The sequence below is a fragment of the Epinephelus fuscoguttatus genome, linkage group LG13 (genome assembly GCF_011397635.1).
Source record: "Epinephelus fuscoguttatus linkage group LG13, E.fuscoguttatus.final_Chr_v1".
In the NCBI taxonomy this organism is placed as follows: Eukaryota; Metazoa; Chordata; class Actinopteri; order Perciformes; family Serranidae; genus Epinephelus; species Epinephelus fuscoguttatus.
Genome location: NC_064764.1, coordinates 30,491,708 through 30,500,479, shown reverse-complemented (window position 1 = coordinate 30,500,479; position 8,772 = coordinate 30,491,708).

The following is an 8,772-nucleotide window of genomic DNA, read 5'->3' as shown; positions in this document are numbered from 1 at the left end:
TTCAGCAAACTCCAAAGTCCCTCAAAGTTCCCCTAATAGCAGAGCCAGAGCCAGCACACCCAGCTGTGTGCATCCAGTCACTAGGTAAGGGTCGCGCAATTAGCATACTCCTCCCTGCCAGGCGAGTCGCGTTGATGCAGATAAATTATCATATTAGATTTACCCTCCTCAGTTCAACTGATTGGCTCCCAAATTGTTTTAGATGGCCGTCATTAATCCTTAGCATAGGCTAAGTGCTTTGGCTTCAGATCTGATTGCATAGAGGCGCCTTGGGTCAAATTAACAGAATACTAATGTCTGAACCCTATCTCATTTGCAGTGTCAGGATGCTGCTTCTATTATAGGAAACAGAAAGAGTCAATTGCCATTTATCTAACGTAAGACTTAGAAACTCTCAAGATGATAATTGAGGTCCAAGGTAATAGCAGAGACGACGTAATCGAGTGAGCTCTCTCTCTCAGTAATTGTTTTATTTATATGTATATATATGAGAGGCTATTAGCTAAGACATTATCAAAGAATGCCAGAGCATATTGTAACTTCAAAGACAGCCGGTTAAAGTCAAATGCAGCAGCTTCTTTCTATATATTCCTAACAAGAAGTGATCACAAGAAAGACGCTCAAGGCCACTTTTAAGTTGTAAAAAGCACACAAAGCAGTGTTAGTGCTCAGATAAATCGAATACATTAGACATCTCTGCTTGGATAATGAACCCCCCAGCTGCTGTGAATATGCCTGTGTGCAGGGAGACTGACAGATTTATGAAGAGAGCAAATCTGAGGACTTGACTGAGATTCCAGTGGATCCATGTCACTCTTTTGTCTTTGTGAACTGACCCTGTTTGTTTAAGGCCCACGGTGCTGGCACCACATGAGTGGAACGGGGCTGCTTTGGCGCCGGGGCTGTCCTGGCTCCTGTGGCCAAAGTCAGCATTGGCATGTCGCGGGGACCTTCTGATGAAGATCAAGGGATTATCCCCACCTCACACACACACACAGAATCCATTTTCAGTAGATTTATTCACATATATAGTTACGGTAAACATGTTGAATCTCAAAGAACATTTGAAAAAAATACACTCACATGTTTTGCAAAGTTGATCAGGCACACCTGATAGTGTCCTGATGTCCTATTGTCCCATCAGGCCACACAGTCCTCAAAGGAGAGCAATCTGAGCAGAGGCATCAGATTCCTAAAGAAAGAAAGGAAGACGTCAAAGACTGGGACCCTCCAAGACACCACAGACACTGTATAGCTTAAATATCAGTACTTAGATCCTCAGATTCCAGACAAGACTAGCAGGGTGTAGTAATTCATCTGGGGTGGCATTGAGATCATATAGACTAACCGACAGGCACACAAAAGTTGCTTTAAGTATACATGTGACTCTTTATCACAGATTAAATTAAATGAAATATAATTGTTATCCTCACACCACTTAAAATGTCACCATGTAAACCTTCTTCAAACCAACTGACAATGTTGCAGCAAAAATGACCAGAATACACCGGGTATAAACATGCATCTTGGGTGATTTGATTACAAGTGGACAGCTCTAAATACAGCTGTGAATATACCAAATGCATCCACAGTGCATCTTGATATCCAGTTCCTCAGACCATTCAGACACGTAGCTACTGTGATGCCACCCATTAATTTGTGCACTGCAATTTAGAAGCTTCGAGTTCAGTATTTCGGCCATTGCCATCTCGGATTTTTGGAGCCAGAAGTGACCATATTTGGACAAGAGGCTGTAGCTGTGGAGAAACGAGGGGCGAATCTCACTGAGATTACGCCTTGCAAGCAGCCTGTCACTCAAAGCAGACACGCCCTCAATTATTTGTAACTTTAAGCCTTAATAAAATGTAAACAGGTGAGTTATATAAAAATTCACACCCATACAGCTTTTGTGAATCTGGAAATTAGCTATAATGACCAAAAACATTTTTGTACCAGAATGTAAACATGTTTATTTTTGCTGCTAAGTTTGGCATGTTAACATGGGTGTCTGTGGGCATTGACTCGCTTTGGAGCCAGCCTCAAGTGGCTATTCAAAGAACTGCAGTGTTAGCTTCATTTTCAGCTCCAGAGTTTGCTGCATGATCTGGCCATATTGTTTCAGCAGTGTGTACACTAATGTGTCCTGGGCCATACTGAAGGGCAGCCAACTCAGCTTACATTCTTGCTTGTCGACTCCCTGCTAGTAGACACAGCTCTTACAGACTGTCCCCAGAGCCACTCTGCTCCTGGTAAACAGTTAACATTTGCCTACTTAGCACAAGCTATCACAGCAGCAACTGTTAAATGGTCCCAACAAACTCATACTGACGCTGAAACGGCTCGAATCTGTTGTTAAACTCATAAATAACCGTTGGGTAACAGCTATGTGATGCTAACAGTTAGCCATGTCACTGTGAGTGTGTGCGGGTGGACTCTCACCAGTTAGTGTATAGCATAGTAAACCTCCCGTTTGTTAAAAACAACAATGCCTTTCGTGTTTGTAAATGGAAATGATTCACATTTATTTGCCATGGGTCGATGAAAACACCTGAGATAGGCGGATCAAACACCACCCAAAACGACAACTAACTGCAGGAGTGTGTATTTTTGGAGAAATGGGACTTTGGATCAATTGGCGTTCATTTTTGGGATAACAGCATGTCGGAGGAATGGACTTTGAGTCCAGTAGGACATTTTTTGTACACTGGGGCTTCAGAGTTTTGGGCTGTTAGAACTGTGGCATGGTATCTCAACAGACCGGATGATTGGATCACCCAAGACGCATGTTAATAACGGACTCATAGATGTAGCTTGAGTGGTATTTTGCTAAGACGATAGGTTTTTATGCCATCTCTATTTACCTACAATATTAGTATCGTGTACATACATTGTGGGAAACTTAAGATAAGTTGCTGAATTTACTGAATACATTTGGGAGAGGTTTGTGACTGACTTGGTTATGGTATGACCAGAAACTGCCATTACGGCTGAACAAAAAAATAATAAACTGGAGCCTACAAAGACTCACAAATCATCAGAACGATATCCACAGAAAAATATGTGACAGTGTTGGGTATCTAAGTAGTGCAGCAAGAAAAACATCAGTGACTGCTTGTGACAAAAACTGAAGTAATGAGAAACTTGCAGATTCTCTAGTTCAGAGACAGAACCCTTAGAGTAAAGTAAAACTTGTTCTTAAAATGGATTGCACTTTGTCCAGTGTTTTTACTCATTGCTCTCTGATTAAAACATACCTCCCCTGAGGGCATATATTCCCAGCTGCGCCGCTGAGGTCTGGAACCCCATTCATTGTCCTTCAACTGGCCACGTATGTGTGAGCACGTCTATGTGTTGTGTGTGGGTGTGTTGATGAAGCCAGCCCTGTGTTTTATTTCTTTTTGCCTCCTGAGTCTCTCTCCCCGCCTCCCTCATACCTGTCATCTGGCAAGGCTAACCCCTGGTAGCTCCCCGCCAAATGCACACACGTACACACTCGCACATACACACACACGTACGTTGCAAATCCCCGCCAAATGCCCGCCCTTCCAGCCCCCGCACACGCCAGCCGGTGTCAGCGAATCAGCTGAACCGTCTCCGCCCCGAGAATAACCCCATGACAGACAGCCCTAGTGGCCTCCCCTTGTCAACGCAGCCTGCCTGGAAAGCTGACAGCCAGGGCACAGGGTGGACAGACCGCTGTAGGCAGGAGTTTACACTGGGCTGGGCCTGGAGAGGACGGGCCTTGGGGTAAGGATAGGAGAGGGAAACGGTGATTCCTGTAGAGATGTGGAGTGGGATATAGCTTTGGCAGTGGATAGGAGTTATATGAGTACAAAGGCCGCACCAGAACAGAGGAAAGGGCTTATCATAAAGCTAAGGATAGGAGCAGGGCTGGAGATGGGAATAGGGAGTGAGGCCTGGTGCTGAAACTTGTTAAAGCTGGGTGAGTTTTTCACTCTACAGCATGGAATCAGCAAAAAAGAGCATCAATACATCAGAAAATAGGGATTATAATTGCAGAGGTCAGCTCCTGTCAAGGTTACTGCAGCACTCGGTGTACAGTACTTGGCTGGCAGAGTTGAGTGGTCAGTCCCTGCAGAGCAAAGATTGAAAGGTTCGGTTTGGCCCGCGGCCGGGAGACTGTCATTCTTCTATCCTCTCTGCAACAATTCAGATAAGAGACACACTACGCTAACTTCTCCTCTGACAAGCCTTCATAAGGAACCCTCACTCACACATTCAAAGTGAAATTCCATGTTGCATGATGTTTTTGTTGTGTTTTGACAGATAGTTGACATCCCATTTATATTTCATAATTTGGCCCAGCTTGAACATCATTTCACATTGAGCAAGAAAAAAAAGGCATAAAACATTATGATACATTTGTTTCAAAAGAGGGACAAGGGTGACATGCAACAAGACAAAAATAAAGAACAATGACTGCATCTTCCTAAGTCTCTCTGTCATCTGGATGATGATTCCCTTTCTAGCTGCCAGCCTTTGAACCAAGCACATATGTGCACACACACACACAAAGATGAATTTTAATTGATGATTTCTTAATCGGGGGATGCATACACCAAGTAACAGAAGAAATATTAACATTTATGTAATATAAGAAGAACATCTCGGCAAGGATAAATTCACCCACAGACAGTAGGTGATTTGAGGGGAGACAAGTGGGGACGATAGAGGACGCCATTCCCCTTATTAGCAAAATGGCAAAAGCGCATCCCCCTTTTTTACCTGCTACCCCTCTCCATCTTCTGGGTGCAGACCCAGACACCGTCCTTTCTGGACCCACACCTACAACCAATAAACTGTTGAGAATTATTACATTCTGACTGAGCATCTGTTGGAGCCATATGAAGGAAGCAAGAAAGGAAGCAAACAGTTTTCGACTGTGCTCGGATTAAGATTTATATGGCTGCATTTACTGAAAGTTTGTGTTGAAACTTATTGGAAGTTATACGGACGTTACAAGAAAGGGTGAGAAAATAAAAGTGCGATAATAAATGGCATTGGTAAAGACTGAGAGTAATTTTCTGAGTACACGTCAACTGGCAACCAGTAGCGGCTAAAGTACAGGGCTGGTCACTACAGGGCTAGTCATTACAGCGTCTCTATTTTAACCACTGCAGCACCAATTGTGTGTGTTAAATTAGCTCACGAGATGTTACTAAGCCAATCAAATATGAGCAATCCGATAAATGTTATGACTCGGGTGAGGTACACAAACAGAGGAGAGACAAGAGAAGAGACAAAAGCTGGTGAAATAAGAGCGTCAAAAAAGTAATTTTATATGATGTGTTATAAAGAGAGAAAAGTAGACAGTTAAAACTGAGCTTTTAATCAAGAAACAACATGGTCGTTCTTCCCACAGGTAGTTCAAAAGCAGTATGTCTCATCAAATGTTCTAACAACCTGGTCTCACTCCCTGATTCGTCAAATACCAAGGCTTGAGCAGTGGCCCTGGGCATCAAGTACTGACACACTGCAGCATCCTTTATCGGCGGTATGAGACACGCTGGACTGCTGCATTTTTTAGCGCACCAAGCAACAGCCACAGTATAAAGAGCGAGAAAGTCAGCATAGCATGGGTGGGAGTGTAGGTGGATGGGGCAAAAGCCCTTTTTAGATAGGAATTGTGCAAATTTGCAGGAAAGCCCAGTCAGTCTTTTTTCAGCATTGACAGTAAAAAAACAAAAATGCCACCTGCCTACTTTTGTTTATACAGAATGTGCCTTTTTCGGGGCAATGGGGGGCGTGAGCAAGTAACAAAACATGTAGCTCAGTGTATGAAGTAAACAGCGATGTGGGAGGGAAGCCATGGCTGGTCAGTCCTTCGGCGATTCTCTCATAAGTCGGCCCGTTCTTCACCGTTCCTGTCATCTGACGGTTAATGGCCTCTTTGTTTGCAAGGGCAAGGAGGGTGTGTAATTCCTTGTCTCCCCAGTTGCTCATCTTTACAGTGTCAGGTTTGCGTTTCCCTCTTGCTACTAGCTGCTTGCTAATTCCTGCTATCAGCTGTTTCCTGTTTATCCACAGCCAGTGGGTCGCACGTGCGGCGTCATCAACAGCCCCTCCCGTAAGTCTTCAACAGCCCCTCCCGTGGCGGAAGGCCTCTTTGATCTGTTTAAACTAAAAGGGTTCTGCCAATATGACTACCCTACGAGGCGGAAAACTGGGCACCTCGGATCAACTCGCCAATCGGGCCCAACATTCGCCGAAAATCTGGTGTAAAAGGGGCTAAAGAAACTCCACACTTTCACTCTGGAGACCGCTGTTCTGCTAGTGGCGTATGTCATGTAAAGTGACGTTACATTATGTAAGTAACAAACTTACTTGTTTTAAGACAAACCATGATGGTTTTTTTCTAGACCAAACCACTCGCTTTTGTTGCCTTAACCTAAGGTAGCAAACCTAAACACAAAGTTTTTATGTACATTCTGTGTTGATTTGTAAAAATGGAAGTTCATTTTGAAAAGACGCACTGCATGTAATGAGCATAAGATGAGACGCCGTTCCCAAGTGTTCAGCTGTGATGCAGAGTGAGTGTCATAGTCTAACATGTTGATGACACATAAGAATGTGTTGGTTCAGAGGCCGTGGCGAATACTAAAAGCGGCGATGTGAAGCACCACTACGAGACAAAGCACAGAGCATCTTTTGAGCAAACGTCAAATCCACACTGACGGCACACAAAATTTAAAATAATTACATGGTACTGTGTCGCTGAATCATAGCAGAGACCGTGATCATGTCATAATCAGGCGCTTTGGTTTTCATCTTTTTACTCCAATTTGAAAATGTCTCACTTTCAGCTGGGTTGCGAGTTGCTTTAGACAATTTGAAGCCCTGGAGGGAAATAAACAGCATACCCATGCAACACTCTGTGGATGGGATTCACCCTTTTACCCAAGAACAAGAAGATCAATCAGTATCCTGTTATCATGTCATTATTCTAGATTTAATGTCTAACTCTAACTAGATAGTTACACAGAAACAACAACCATCTCAATGCCCTTGGGGCGCTCGCTTCCTAACTATGCTAACAACTGCACTTTGCATCTAAGAATGACGACAGCAAAGCTTCCTATTTGATCAAGGCCTGAAGCTATGTTTTTGCATGCAGGCATTAAGCTTTGTTTGTTGGGGGGTGGATCTTAACGATTTCTGAGAATTGTCAGAGAACATAAGCACTTGCTCTCTCTGAGCCTAATAATAGTGTTATGAGGAAAAAAGGGCAGGAACTGTCACAAGCATAAATAAAGGCAAGGAAGGAAGGAGCAGCACGAGGCTTGACGATATAGAGCTTCTGATTAAGACAATGCTTCAAATAAAATTGTAAAATCAAAGGGAAAATCAATTACAGTGAGGACTGACATGGCTTTTAACTGCAGAATATGGATACGCACGTTCTCGCTAAGATGACTGCAAACGGGCGACCTAGGAAACACAAAGATAAAGGAGCGGGAGACTGAGATGGTGATTCAATGCTTATATGAGGCTGGCGCATATACACAGCTACACACATACACGCACAAACGCTTACTCACACTCACACACACACACCAACTGTGTAGATAAAAAGGGAACGTCACATGACAGATTCCCAGCAGATTGTACATGCAGAGATCTTAGGTCTTAGCTTCTGTGCCTTTTGACTTGAAGCACATATACAGAAAGAGAGTGCTCTCAGAAAAACACTAGCTGCAGCCCAATTTAAAATTAAGGATCAGGATAGAGATGCTCAGTCGGTTATATCTCAATTTACAAGGTGAAGACAAAACCTTCTTTAGGAAAGATTTAAAGTATATTTTAAAGACTTATTTCAAAGGGGTTGGTTTGAAGTGAGCGCTGGTGAGCTTTGAAAATGGATCTGGTGCTAATGAAGCCATCAGTGATGACTGACACAGATAGACAGACATAGATATAATGTTATACAGTATTTATATGCTATATCTAACAACAATGCCTATGGGCTGCTTCCCAGTAAGTTCTAGATTCTCCCAAGATTTCACAGTCTTGACACAAATCTTTTAATCCCTTAGATGTTTATGTGATGCCTCTCTGCAAAGGAAGTGGTGCAGCAGCAGACTGTTTGCCTGTATTCTCTATTTGGCAGAATTTGCTGCTACAACGATGGCATTTACCTGGATCTTTATCTCTGCTATCCTGAATCAGCCCTCTGCCAGCCCTAAGTGTAAAATCCCCCTGTAGTGGTTGCCCGTAACAGAAAAATCTCGCATCAATCATTCTTTTGTTGCAGCTTTTCATGAATATGCCCCAGGAAGTTGCATCCCGTAACTTATGAAGGACTGACGAGTGAGAGGAGCATAAGGTTTGGGCGAGCCAGGCAGAGCAGAGAGCAGTGGGACTACACGGCTTAAGCCAAATACATATTTATGAGTAGCATCCACCCACAAGCCTGACTTTTCAAACCTAGCCAAGCTCAGGCAGGCATGCAGGCACACAAGCTGGGTGAGAACAGGGCAGGGTGATTGGGCCAGAATCAGCAGGGGGCTGGGTCTCCACTCAACTTTGTTTACGTACTATTGTCCTCTCCTTTCACTGCTCCTTCAATTATTTGGCTGCCTTGAGAGAAAACATGCAATATTTTGAGATATTAATATCTTTACCTTTACATAATAGGTGTAAGGTGGGAGCAGGGGCGGAATTTTGATTTCAGAAGTGGAGGGGTAGGGGGCACAGGTACAGGCTCAAATCCTCAAAGGGGCTTTAATTTTTCAGATACCCAGACCCAAAGTA